At 40.0% G+C, this 14,868-nt stretch overlaps 1 long non-coding RNA gene across 4 annotated transcripts in view; it reads right to left on the bottom strand.

The window, feature by feature from the left end:
• Positions 1 to 519: 519 nt before the first annotated feature.
• Positions 520 to 14,868, bottom strand: part of LOC138757960 (uncharacterized) — a 31,908-nt gene continuing 17,559 nt past the window's right edge. For 2 of the 4 annotated variants that reach the window (XR_011354008.1, XR_011354011.1), the window contains exons 3-5: positions 14,537 to 14,656; positions 7,556 to 7,628; positions 520 to 3,226 (exon numbers count right to left, since the gene is read on the bottom strand). This is a non-coding gene — a long non-coding RNA (uncharacterized lncRNA). Of the gene's footprint in view, positions 3,227 to 7,555; positions 7,629 to 9,239; positions 9,336 to 9,408; positions 9,596 to 14,536; positions 14,657 to 14,868 lie in introns of all 4 variants that reach the window. The other 2 variants (XR_011354009.1, XR_011354010.1) reach the window with 2 other exon arrangements.

Raw genomic sequence — 14,868 nt, 5'->3', positions numbered from 1 at the left:
CCAGTCATCATTGGGGGATCAGAGGTGGAGAGGATGAACAAATGTATTCCTGGGAGTCATGGTTTCAGAGGACCTTTCCTGGACCCAACATACCGTCATTGTGAAGACAGCACATCAGCAGATTTACTTCCTCAGGAGTTTGCAGAGCTTTGCTATGGCATTGGAAATCTTGGCAAGCTGCTACAGATGTGTAATGGAAAGTTTGCAAACTAGCTGCATCACAGCTTGGTATGGGGGGATGGGGGTGCCAATACCTCTGAGCAGAAAGCCCAATAAAAGGTAGGGGATACAGGCAAAACTCTCCCAACCATCAAGAATATGTATGTGAATCTCTTCCATCAGAGAGCAGCAGCAATCATCAAGGATCCACACCAACCAGGGTACGCTCTGTTCTTGCTTCTGCCATCAAGAAAGAAGTATAGGTGCTATGAGACTCATACCACCAGGATCAGGAACAGTGGTTACCCTTCTACCATTAGACTCCTAAACAACAGACTCAATCGAAGACTCATTTAAGGATTCTTATTTTGCACATTATTTATTACTTTTTTTGCAGTTTGTTTACATTTATTTCTTTGTTTACATTTCTACATATCTTTTTGGAGCTGTACGGTTGGTATAGCAGTTAGCGCAACATCTTTACAGCACCAGTGATCAGGACTGGGGTTTGAATCCCGCGCTGACTACAAGGAGTTTGTACATTCTCCCCGTATCTGCAGTTTCCTCCCACCTTTCAAAATGTACCTGGGCGGCATGGACATATGGGTCAAAATGGCCTTTTCCATGATGAATGTCTAAATTCTGAAAAAATAATATTCTTGAGTACAGTTTACACTACCAATAAGTTTAAATTCTGCCAGGCATGCAGGAAAAAAAAATCTTAGAGTTGCATGTGACAATAACTTTGAACTTAAGCTTGAAGCTTGAAGGTTTAAATGGTTTAGGAGAGACACAGAGACACAAGAGATCGCTGATGCTAGAATCTGGATCAAAAATTAAATAGTTGGAGGAATCCAGTGGGTTGAGGAGCTTCAGTGTTGGGAATAGAATTGGTGACATTTCAGATCAAGACCCTGAATCAGGACTGAGAGTGGAGAAGGAAGTTTGCTGGTGTAAAGGGGAGAGGGGGAGTGGTGAGAAAGGAGGTAGTAATTGAGTGGTGGACTGAGGAGGGATGAAGAATGATGGGCCAATAGAGTCAGGGGGGGGGGGGGAAGCAAGGATGGGATAGTGAGGATGCTGAGAGCTGCTGGAAGGTGGAAATATGAAGACAACCAAAATCTAAGAAATAAGGCTAATGATAAGGATAGATACCAAAAATAATTTTCAGATATATAAAGAGTAAAGAAGAGGAAAAAGTGGGTGTTGGACTCTTGGAAAATAATACTAGAGAAATATTAATGAGGAACAAAAAAATGGCGAATGAAATGAACAGGTAGTTTGCATCCGCCTTCATTGTGGAAGACACCAGTGGCAGCCAGAAATTTGAGAGTCAGAGGGCAGGGTGAGTGTTGTCACTATTTGTAGCTGAATTTGTGAATCATACAAAGTTAGGTTGAGGAGTGAGTAGTATTGAGGAAGCAGAGAATCTGCAGAGGGACTTGGACACATTGAGGGCAAAGAAGTGGCAGATTGTTGAGAGTGTAGGGAAGTGCAGAAAGAATAAAAAAGTAGACTATTTGCAAAATGGGGGAAGAATTAAAAAAATCAGAGGTCCTAACAAACTCAGGAGCTCTGCTGCAGAAATCATTAAAGATTGAGAGGAAAAATGCATCAGCCTTGATTCAAATGGCAGAGCAGACTCAATAGGCCAGGAGGTCTAATTCTGTAAGGGAGGGAAAAATATTAGATTGTTGTGGAGTAGGTTTCTAGAGGTTGGCACAACATTGTGGACTGAATGGCCTGTATTGTGCTGTAATGTTCTATGTTACTTCATCTTACGGTCTTATTATAATGGTAACCATTCGGGGAGAGATGAAGGGCAGCTGGAATAATTGGAGCAAGAAGTCTGGTTGGTGTGGCAGGAGGATGAAAATGGGTGTGTGGGGGGGGGAGGGGAGGGAGAGAAGTTATGGAAAAGGAGAGAGAGAAGGAAGCAGAGAGGTTAAGGGTTATCTGAACTTGGAAAATTCATGGTTGCACTTTAACCAGGTGGAAATATGAGGCGCTTATCCTCTGGTTTGCATTGGGCCTCACTAAATGTTTTCTACAATTCTATAATTCACTCTGACATGGAGAAGGATGAGGATGGACAGGTTGGAGTGGGTATGTGAACGTGAGTTGAAAAGGTGTGCAACCGATAACTCAGACGGCAACTTCAGAGAGACCGCAAGTGCTCTGCAAATTGTTCACTTAGTCTGTTCTTGGTCTTACTGGCGTAGAGAAGGTCGTATCACCAAATTAAATGCAATAGATGAGGTTGGAAGTGGTGCACGCAAGTCTTTGCCTCACCAGGTGAGGCTGTTTAAATGATTACTGAGTAGAACCATCATGTGCATGTACCATCTCTTATTATTCCTTTAAAGTTAACACCTTACCACTGACTACAGAGACTGACAAGGATAATATGGGACCTTCAGACAGTCAAGTTTGAGTGGGGTGCTCATACTTCCTCTCAAATGCCAAAACAAAAGGCTTCTGTATGGTTAAAGCATTCCTCTTGGTATTATCCACATTGTGATTCAGGGAGCAGCTCTTCTTTTGGGAGGGTGAGGATCAAGATCTTGACGAAGATCTGAAACATCAACCATTATTTTTCTCCTACTGATCCTGTTTGATGTCCTTTGTTCCTTCAGCAGACTGTCTATTGCTAGCAATAGACAGAGATGTACTTTGTCTTCTGTCTGGTGACCATGAATATTTTAAAAATTATTGTATTTTTGGAAAGCCAGGTTACACTCAAAAGCAAATCTGGCATTAGAGTGATTCTTGATAATTTGAAATTGAATAAAACAGCTGCACAATTGATTGCAACAGCATAATCAAAACTCTGAAGTGTATATTTCACATTTGGATTCCAAGAATCAGATCATAGGTTGAGTTCAAACATGCATGAGGCATAATCCTTTAACGTTCTTTTATCAGTTATTCGTACAGTTCCTTCCACCTATTGCTGAACCTTTTGTTGGATCTAATCTTGGCAGTTTGGCAACAATAGTTATTTTCTGTCTAATTGCTGGTCTCTTGCAGACTTGCACATGACTTGGCAAAGAAGGTACGACAGATGCTAGAAATGTAAAATGAAAAAGCAAGAAATATTCATCAGGTCAGCAGCACCATGAGACAGAACAGAAGACATGTCCATACTTGAAATATTAGTTGTGATTTTAAAATGGGACATAATAATATCAAGGCTCTCAAAGTACTGCCCAGCTTTCAGGCAGATCGATTATTTTGGGCCAAGAATTAGAAGTGTCAATTTAGTCAAAGAAACTCGTTGCCAGGAATACTCGTGGTGGAGTTTGCAGCCACCTTGAGAGATCGCAGTGATAACATGGTTTGGCGAGTAGTATACCTGGTAACTGTCCAGATTTGATTCAGTCTGGTAGTTTACGAATATTAACAGATTTCTATGTGCAATGGAGCATACTGCAAACCACAATGCCTGTACCAAGCACAGTTCAATCCAAGTTCAAATTAAAGTTTATTATTATCTGACTGTATATTTACAACCAGACAAAACAGTGTTTCTCTGGACCACAGTGCATTAACATACACCAATATATATTTTGAAATAATTTACTCACTTCATTATAGAGGAAGGAAGAGGTGAGCAGGTCAGAGGTGTTATTCTAAGGGGTTTTACTGGGCCAGGTTTATTTAATTAATTGATTAATAGGTCAATTGGTCAAGGGCCAATAAAAGGAGGGTAAGAATTAGGGACCAGCCCAGGTGAGTGAGCAGGCCGGTGAAGGAGTGGGATTTCCAGGCTTTGGCTCATCAGGCTTCAGTAAAAGCAGGTGAGGAGCAAGGTAGGCTTTCTTATTTACCCTTCATAGGCCAGTTTTCCATTAAAGGGCTGAGACATACCTATGGGGTTAATACTCTGCTCAAGTTGCCAGATGTGGGAACCATGGGAGAGTTCCTCCCTCCCAAATGGCCATGTCTGTGCCAAGTGCAATGAGGTGAAGTTCCTTAGAAACCAGGTTTGTGATCAGGGAAAGTGAGGAGGCAAGTGAGAGGACCTTTTCCCTCCCCAGAGTGCATGTGTTCAAGGGGTGTCCTGGGACGTAACTATTAAAGGATAAAATTAAGGAACTGGAGCTGCAACTTGATGATCTGAGGCTTATTAGGGTAAGTGAGGAAGTTATTGACATGACTTTCAAGCAGGTGGCTAGCCCCAGACTGGGGGAGTCAGGTAAGAGGACTACTGTCAAGGGTGGGAGGAAGGTTGCTCAATCAGTGGAGAGCACTCCAGTGGTTACTCCTCTTAACAACAAATATATTGTATTGGATGATGTTGGGGAAGATGGGTAGTCTGAGGTTGGATCAAAGGAGCCGAATGGAGGGAAGAGGGACAAGGTGGTCATTGGGGACTCCATCATCAGGGGAACAGACAGAAGGTTCTGTGCACCTGACAAGTATTCCTGCATGGTATGTTGCCTTCCAGGAGCCAAAGTGTGGGATATCTCAGACAGGGTTCATGGTATTCTGAGAGGAATGTGTGAGCAACCGGATGTCCTGGTACACGTGGGTACCAATGACATTGACATTAAGAGAGGAGATCCTGAAGAGGGAGTACCGTGAGCTAGGATGGAGATTAAAATGCAGGACCTCCAAGATCATAATCTCAGGGTTGCTACCTGTGCTGCATGCAGGAAGGGGCAAAAATGAAAAAATCAGAAAGTTAAATGTATAGCTGGAGGATTGGTGCAAGGTTTTGGGTTTATGAATCATTGGGATCTCTTCTGGGGGAGACGTGACCTCTACAGGAAGGATGGGTTGCACCTAAATCCAAAGGGGGAAAATATACTTGCAACAAGGTTTAATAATGTTGTTGGATATGTTTTAAACTGAATTGGCAGGGGGAGGGGAACCAGACTGATAAGGAAATGGATAGGAAGGAGAACATGGAGGTAGTTCCAATAGTCGGTGATGTCTCAAAGCTGGAGGGAGCAAAGAGGGATAGAGTTTTGGAGAGGGTGTCAGGCAGCAAATTGGAGAGAGCAGGGTGGTACAGTTTCAAGGTATTGTATATGAATGCACGGAGAATAAGGAATAAAATGGATGAGCTTGAGGCGCAAATGGACATTGGAGGTTATGATGTTATCGAAATAATGGAGACATGGTTGCAGGAGGGACTGGATTGGGAAATTAATATACGTCCTATCGAAAAGACAGAAAGTTAGATAGAGGAGGTGGAGTGGTTCTGTTGGTGAAGAATGAAATTCAGGGGATGGAAAGGAAAGACATGGAATCAGGTGGAGTAGAGTCTGTTTGGACAGAGTTAAGAAATTGCAAAGGCAAAAGAACCATAATGGGGGTCATATACAGACCTCCAAACAATGGCTTTGATGTGGGAATCAGTATAAATAAAGAATTTAAAATGGCATGTCAGAGTGGTAGTGATATAATAGTTATGGGTGAACTCAACTTGCAAGTGGACTTGGAAAATCAAGAAGGTGTGGGAAAGCTAGAGAATGAGTTTATTGAATGTCTCTGAGATACATTCCTAGAGCGATTTGTGACCAAACCTACCTGGGGAAGTCAATTCTGGACTTGATACTGTGCAACGACATGGAGGTAATAAGGGACCTTGAGGTAGGGGTGCCATTAGGTAATTTGATGGATTTTCAGATCCAGAAGCAGGTGGTTGTGAGCAAATTGTTAGAACTGAGGCCTGATAAGTCCCCTGGGCCTAATGGGCTGCATCCCAAGGTGCTTGGAGAGGTTGCTCTGGAAATTGTGGAGACACTAGTTGACATTTTCCAAAGTTCTTTAGATTCTGGGGAAATGCCTGCAGACTGGAGAGTGGCCGATGTTGTACCACTTTTTAAGAAGGGAGAGAGAGAGAATACGGGAAATTATAGACCAGTCACCCTGACATTGGTGGTGGGGAAGATATTGGAATCCATTATTAAAGGTGAAATAGCAGAACACTTAGGAAGGAGTAATAGTGTCAGAGCTAGTCAGCATGGGTTCCTTAAAGGAACATCTTGTTTTTTCTTGGAATTTTTTGAGGACGTAACCAGGAGGGTGAACTCAGGAGAGCACTCTGTATTTGTACACCACTCAGGATGTGGTGTAGTTTCAGAAAGCCTTTGATAAAGTCTCACACAGGAGGCTAGTTTGCAAAATCAAGGAGCATGGTATTAGGGGTAGGATGTTCTCGTGGATAGATAATTGGTTGAGAAATAAGAAACCAAGGGTTAGGATAAACGGTCATTTTCTGGATGGCAGGATGTGACGAGTGGGGTCCTGCAGGGGTTGGTGTTGGGCCTTCAGTTGTTTATCATTTATGTAAATGATTTGGATGAGGGGATAAATAACAACATATGCAAATACGCAGATGACACTAAACTGGGTGGGAATGTAAAGAGAGGAGGATGTCAGGAAATTGCAAGGGGACTTGAATAGTTTAGGGAAGTGGGCAGAAAATGGCAGATGAAGTTTAATGGGAATAAATGTGAGGTTGTCCATTTTGGAAGCAGAAACAGAGCAGAATATTATCTAAATGGTGTTGAGCAAGAGAGTGGGGTAACACAAAGATCTGGGCCTACTTGTTCACCAGTCATTGAAAACTAGCATGCAGGTTCAGCAAGCGGTGAAGAAGGCGAACGGTACGTTGGCTTTCATAAAGAGGGGATTGAAGCATAGGAGTAGAGAAGCCCTCCTGCAGTTATGCAGGATCCTGGTGAGACCTCACTTGGAGTATTGTCCTGTTCTGGTCCCCATATTTAAGAAAGGACATACTTGCTATAGAGGGAGTGCAGCGTAGGTTTACAAGGTTAGTTCCCGGGATGGCAGGATAGTCATATGTGGATAGGTTAAAAAGACTTGGACTGAGGTATTTAGGATTATCAAAGGGCTTGACAAGGTGAAATCAGAGCACATGTCCCTAATGATGGGTGAGACTAGGACTAGAGGGCATAGTTTAAGAACAAAATGAGAATTTTTTAACCCAGAGAGTTGTGGGTCTGTGGAATGCTTTGCCACAGAGGGTAGTGGGGGTGGATTCATTGGATAGATTTAAGAGAGTTGGATAAGGCTCTTGTGGGTAGGGGAGTTGAGGGTTATGGGGATAAGGCTGGGATTGGTTATTGAAAGGGAAAGATCAGCCATGATCTGATAAATGGCGGTGCTGGCTCAAAGGGCCAATTGGCCTACTCCAGCACCTACTGTCTATTGTCTAATGCATGATAGTAGGCTCCAAGCTGGACAGAATGCTTGTGAATTAAATATTTGCTGCAGTTCCCTCTAGTGGTATGGATTAGAAATTACAGAGCAACAAATTTAGGTTACTTAATTTAGATCTATGACCTGTAAAAAGATTTTTGAGGATTTTTTTTCTCAATCTTGAATTATCTTATTAGTATTGTCAGTAACCAGATCTTACCAGACAATGGAATCAAAGGTCCTCTTGAGGATGAATTATGCTGACTAATATTAACTTTTAATATCCTCTGAGTCTGCGAACAAAGATAACATCAATTTCTTATTGATATGCTTGCATCACTAGCATTTCCAATTTAATCTATTTATGCTGCTTGCAATGGCTAATCTCTTACCAGTGTGCTTTACTAGTCCCCAGCATTGAAAATTAACACTGGCTGTGGCACAATGGTAACAATAATGAGTTAACCTTCATGAACTTGTGCACCAAAATCTTACTTGCTGCAGCTGATCATGTACTTCATGAAGAAAACAACTGCAATAATATACATTAAATTAAAAATGAGATAATAAATGCACAAGATAGATAATAAATATTCTCAGTTATCATAGTGCAAGAAGAAAAGTGGTGTTACAATAGTTCAAAAAGTTGTATTTCTGGTATCAGATTAGTCCATGATTGGTGTATGAAGGGGAAGTTTAAAGCCTGATTATCATTGGAAAGAAACTGTTCTTTAACCTAGAGATGCTGGTCTTGTGTGTTCTACCAAAGCTAGCAGTGAAAGGGATTGTGAACTGTGTGGTGGGGCTCCTTTATAATAGCTGCCTTCTTGAGTTTGAAGCCTGGCATGGACTTAGCTATGTTTGCCCCCATGAGAACTCTCTTCTTTCTGTCAGAAGGTTGTGATCAGGTCCTGAAAGGAAATGTGTCAAATTTTTGTTGGTCAGAATGATAACAGAAACAAACAGCATGACCCAAGTGTCAGCAAGTCTTCCAACCATTCACTGAACTAGTTCCACCTCCAAAATGTATCAGAGTTTTAACAACTGGAGAAACACAACCCCAGCTTTACCAACTCTAAATCTCGGAACAATTTTCAAGGAAATTATTTGAAAAGGAATTGAGGGAAGTGGGTAAAACACATAAAAGATTAACATGAGAAGCTGATGAAGGAAAATGAGACAAGAAAGAGGCAACCCAGGTAATTCCTTTCTGCTCACTTATTCTTGTAATACTACTGATACTTCAAAATTCCTCTCATTCACATGCAATTCCTTGGTAGAACCATAAAATTCCACAGCACAAACAAAAACAGGCCTTTTGGTTCATCTGGCCCATGCTGAACTATTTTGCCTAGTCTCATTGACCTGTACACAGACCATAATCCTCTAAACCCCTCCCATCCATGTACCATCCAAAACTTATCTTAAATATCAAAATTGAGTCCATTCACCATTTCAACTGGCAGCTTGTTCTACACTCTCACCGCCCTCTGCATGAAGAAGTTGTCCTTGTGTTCCCCTTAACATCTCACCTTTCACCCTTAACCTATGCACTCTCATTCTTGTCTCCCCTAACCTCAGTGGGGCGAAAAAACTGCTTGCATTTACTGTTTTTATACCTCCCATAATCTTGTACACCTCCAAATCTTTCCTCATTCTTCTACATACCAAGGAATAAAGTCTTTCCCTGTAACTCAGTTCAAGTCCCAGCAAAATCCTTGTAAAATCATCTCAGCACTCTGAATCTTACTGGTGCCTTTTCCGTAAATGGGTGACTAAAACTGTGCACAATACTCCAAATTTAGCCTCACCAATGTTCTAAACAATTTCACCACCCCATCCCAACTACAACTTTAATTTATAAAAGTTAACATGACAAAAAAAATCTCTATGACCCTATCTACCTGTGAAGTCCCTTTCATGCATCTGTATTCCCAGATACTTCTGTTCCAATGCACTTCCCTATCATCTACTGTATAATCTCCTTTGTTAGTGATGGTCTGGAAAATAAAATGAAAATAAAAGCCAACATATGAAGTACATCTTAGTCAGAAATTGTGAATCAAACTCTACCTTTTTGTTTTTCTCAGTGCTTTCTTTGGTGTGCCACCTAGATTTACACTGAGGTGCTTCTTCAATATGGCTTTGGAGAAAGCCACTGAAATGAACTGACATTCAGGTTCCAGGATATCTGCAGATCCAAGCCTTGAAGGTCCAGCTGCAAACTTTATTTCAGCTTGGGCTGTGGTAGTTGAGTGTCCTGATGACAGGCAACAGGAAATTACAGGTGGAATGGGAATCACTGGATAATATTTGCTTAGATTTTCAGAAGGTCTTTGATCAGTGGCTGCACATGAGGCTGCTGAAGAAAATAGGAGCCCATGGTACAATGGGAATGGTACCAGCATGGACATAAGGTGGGCTGACTGGGAATGACAATGGGAATAAAGGGGGCCTTTTCTGGCTCATTACCAGTGACTCATGATGCTCTACAAGGGTCACTGTTGAGTTTACTATTTTTAATGTAATGTGTTAATGGTATGGATAAAGTTCCTAGATGATCAAATGATAGGTGGGGGGAAGGGATAAATAGTGTTGAGGAAGCATTGAGTCTGCAGAGGGGCTTGGGAGAATGGGTAAAGAAGTAGGAGATGGAATACTGTAGAGTGAAAGTGTAAGGTCATGCACTTTGGTCGAAAGAATAAAGGCATAGACTATTTTCTAAACAGGGAGAGAATTCAGAAAGCAGAGGTTCAAAGAGACTAGGGACCACATTTGGAGGATTCTGAGCAGTTTAAAGTCCCATATCTAAGGAAGGATGTGCTGACATTGGTGATGGTCTAGAAAATGTTTATGGGAATTATTCTGGGGATGAGAGGGTGTGATGGGTCTGGGCCTGTACTTGCTGGAAGGATGAGGGGGATCTCATTGACACCTACTGAATATTGCAATGGCTGGATAGTGTGAACATGGAGAAGATGTTTCCAGTAGTGGAGAGTCTTGGATCACAGGGCATAGCCTCAGAATAAAAATGAGAATAAAGAGGAGCACTGAATTGTCTCCTGGAGAGGGTGGATTCCCTTTGGAATTTTATAAAGCATTTAAAGATTTAATAATTCCTTTATTTATGCAGGTAATAGAAAAGTCTTTTGGGCTACATAGTAAGATTATTAAATATAATTCATTTAGCACAAATAAAGTATTTAAGTGTTGTAGTTGCATTGGATGCAAAAAAAACTTTTGATAGAATGAGATTTTTTATTTAAACTTTAGATAAATTTGGCTTTAGACTTCATTTTGTAAATTGGATTAAATCACTCTATAAAAGTCCTAAAGCTAAAATAATAACTAATGGGCTGATATCACAATCACTTAATTTGACTAGATCAAGAAGACAAGGATATCCCTTATCTCCAGCTTTGTTTGCTTTGGCTATTGAACCTCTTGCACAAATGATCCATATAGATCTGCAGTTAAAATGTTTTATGGTAAATAAAACTGAGCATAAGATTAGTTTATTTGCAGATGATGTGTTGGTATATTTCACTCAACCACAATTATTCCCTAGGCTTTATAAACAATTTATGCATTATGGAAGAGTTTCTGGTTATAAAATAAATTGGGATAAAAGTGAGGTAATTGAATTAATACAAGGTGATTATTCACAATGTAAACAAGATATTCAATTTAAGTGGACTGATGTTGGGATTAAGTATTTAGGAATATGTACAGATAATAATTTGAAAAAAAATTAAATAAATTTATATTCTGTCACTTAAGAAAATAAATGAAAAATTGAAAAAAATGGATACATTTACCTATAACCTTAATTAGAAGCATCAATTGCATTAAAATTAACATTTTTCTGAGAATTCAATATTTGTTTCAGACGTTACCAATTTCTGTACTGCAAAAATGTTTTTCAGGAATTAAATAAACAAGTTAGGAAATTTATTTGGAAAGGTAAGATGGCAAGAATATCATTAGAAAAATTAAGATGGCAGTGATCTGAATTGGATATTTGCCATTAATTAATCCTCATAACGTTTTCAAAAGATAACCCTTTTTTAGATATATTGTATGCTAAAGGAGTTTTTAAAGTAGGAGATTATGAAAATTGTAGATTGATGTCACTTGATCAGTTAAGAATTAAATGTGATATCTGACGTAATACTGTTTTTTGTTATTTTTGGTGACAAAAGACTTCCATAATTTTCTAACTTAATCCTGTTACAAATATTAATCTAATGTTTCAATAATGGAACATCTCTGTCAACAACCATTAACCTTGGTTCCCATTTATAAATAAATTCCTCAGGTATAATTCTCCAATTTTGTTATTTTAAATGAGAACTTATTTAAGAGAGAAATTGGGACCAGATGTGGTATTAAAATATTGTGCAGATTTAGAACAGTTGATGTTGATGGAACTGTGAAGAAATTTATCTGAATGGCATATATGAAATTATAAGAGAAAGTACCTAAATTTGATTTATTTAAATCAAGAGAAAGATGGGAACAAGATTTAAATATATCAAAAGATCAACAAATTTAGCAAAATTTATATAGAGATTGTATCTAATTCAATTAATGTAAGATATAGATTCATTATAATTTTTTTACATTAGTTATATATTGCACCTCAGAAATTGATTAGATGGAAATTTAATATATTGGATCATGTTTTAGATGTGGTGAAGATATTGGAACTTTTATTCATTCTACATGGTCTTATTCAAAAGTTGAATCCTGAGTTATTTTTGATGGATTCCACTCTCGGCCATACACATGAATGAGAGTGAACAGTTGCCTGCATGGGCCATCGTACTGACAATGACAGCCCCTACACCCCAATGCCAAGAGTGAATTAAATAAAATAGCCCTGGCAGTACACAGAGAGCAGTAAATTGAGGCCTCCTGCTATCGTGATACTGAAGAGAAGGGGAGCTCAATGGTAATAGCTTGTGTGTTCATTACATCACTGTGGACCCCTGACCCAGTCAATGGTATCTACTGGGTATGCAAAGGTTAAGCATACTCCTGGTTTCCTAGAATGCCAACTGATCTATGGGCATCATGGGCAAATCCTAAACCCTGGTGAGGGTACTGTTATCTGATATGTAGTACCCAACAGTCAGCACCCAAAAGACCTAAGGGAGCACCCCCACCAGACCTGAGCTGAAAGGCAATCACCAAGGCCAAAAGGAGTTGGATGATTGCCTTCCTGCCTATGGATTGAGCAGATAGAGAGTTAATATCTTGGTCATAGAAGTTGCACAAATGGGGCTTTCACTGCCTTTAGTGAGGTTAACTAACTGCTCACTGAGCTTTTGACATAATTATTAGCTGTCGAGACAGTACCCCTGCAGAACCAAATGGCCACCCTGGCTGAGAAAGGAGATACATGTGCATTAATTGGCCAAGACTGCTGTACCTAAATTCCCGACAGCTTTGATAACATCATGGACCTAGCTAACCACATTCAAGGGACAATGGAAAATGTTTACAAAGTCGGGGAACAATATTATAATCCTGGTAATGGGAGGTCTTTTGGAACAAATAGGGCATTGGTGGTCCACTATGATACATTGGGGTCTGACAATAGGGGTAGTAATAATGACTTTTTCATTACTCTGCTGAGGGGTAGGATTGACTTCTGCAATGACATAATGTCTAATGTGGGAATGTCTTGGATAACGTCCTCTGGCAATGGGAAAAATGTAGCAAAAATCCTAAAATGTCAGTCAAAGAGTGCAAGAAACAATTGAGGACAAATATGTGTGCACAAAAGAGTTATCTGCCTGCTAGGTACCCAAGCTATTGTCTTTGAAGTCCTAAATCTGCAGTGCCTGATGTAATGGCCACATGATGGATTGAGCTGCACAAAGGATTGATCCATGTTTATCCAGAGAAGTGACCAACGTATAAAAGAGTGAGCATTCTAGTGTTGAATTCTCTTGGATTTGAGATCATCACCGGTTCTGTTGTGACTGACACTGTGGACTAATTGGAACAGGGCGCTGCAGTTAAACAGTCTCAGGCGTGCTTCTGAGATAAATACGACTTGGCAGAACTTGGCGATAGTGTTTTGTGTGTGCAGAGCATATTTCTATTGGATCTCCAAACTGTCCTGCTTGACTTTAGCACAAGACCTGTGCACTAGGTAATTCTTTTATGATCAAAATGTAGAACATATAGGTCATAATTATTGTTAGCATTGCTGTGAAAGGCCTGTCGCAGAATCCACAAAAGAAGTCAGTGCTTGTGGCTAACTCAACCATCAAAATGTACCTTACAGCCAAAATATGACTGTGGTCAGAATGCAACCTGAAGAACAGGAAGAGGATGTTAAGGTCACCATTTAATCATAAAGTATTGCACAATCGTGCAATACTTTTTATAAAAAAAAGATAAACAGTAAATCAATAAAGAGTTATGCCATGTTTTAATGGTTCTGAAAAATTCTTTAGACTATACTGACTCTTTTACAATAAGGTCATTAATTATCTCTTTCACCTTGCATAAGACTAGATCTAAAATAGCCAATATCCCAATCAGTTTCTCAACAAAATTATCCAGAAATCAGTCTTGTCTGCATTCCAGGAATTGATCTTCAACATTGTGTGTATCAGTTGTGTGTCAATACACAACTGAAACATGGATTTTAGTATTCTTGGATACAAGATTTTTAAAAAATATATAGGGAAGGAGGTAACATGACACTATTTATTAAGGAAGTGGAGTTTCTGGATGGAAATGGAAATCATGAGGCATATCTAACAGCTGTTGCAGAGCCTAAATGACATAAACTATTATAAAACAAAACCTGGTGCAGGAGATGGCAAAGCTTCACTCCCAGATGAACCCAATGCCTTCTAAGTCTGATTTTTTTTTTTACCATAATAACAACAAAGCATCTTCATTGCACACCCATGTCCCTGATGATCCTCTTCTGTCCATATCCAAAGATGACATGTGGGGTACCTTCAGGAGAGTGAATCTGAGGAAAGCATCCAGTCCAGGTGGAGTACCCAGCCAAGCATTAAAAATCAGTTCTGACCAACTTACCAATGCATTCACGGATATCTTCAACATCTCCGGCAAGGTGTGGCACCCACCTGTTTCAAACAGGCACCATCATACCGGTGCCCAAGATGAGCGTAGTAACCTGCCTTAATGACTATTGACCAGTAGCACTTACATCAGCAATGAAGAAGTGTTTTAAAGGCTAATGTTGAAGAATATCCGCTCTTGTGTGAGTGGCAACTTGGATCTGTTTCAATTTGCCTACCATACCATCTCACTGGCTCCACACAAAGTTCTGGAATACATCGAAAGCAAAGATGAATACATCAAGATGTTCTTTATTGACTACAGTTCAACATTTAACACCATTATCCCCTCAAAACTGATCAGCAAACTCCACTGTGTAATTGGATCATGGATTTCCTCCCCTCCAGATGACAATCTGTGAAGATTGGTAAGAACACTTCCTCCACAATCTCCATCAGTACCAGAACACCACAGGGCTGT

Source organism: Narcine bancroftii, chromosome 3, assembly GCF_036971445.1.
Source record: "Narcine bancroftii isolate sNarBan1 chromosome 3, sNarBan1.hap1, whole genome shotgun sequence".
NCBI lineage: Eukaryota > Metazoa > Chordata > Chondrichthyes > Torpediniformes > Narcinidae > Narcine > Narcine bancroftii.
Note: the sequence above shows the minus strand (reverse complement) of the source record. Positions and strands in the feature narration are given on the sequence as shown.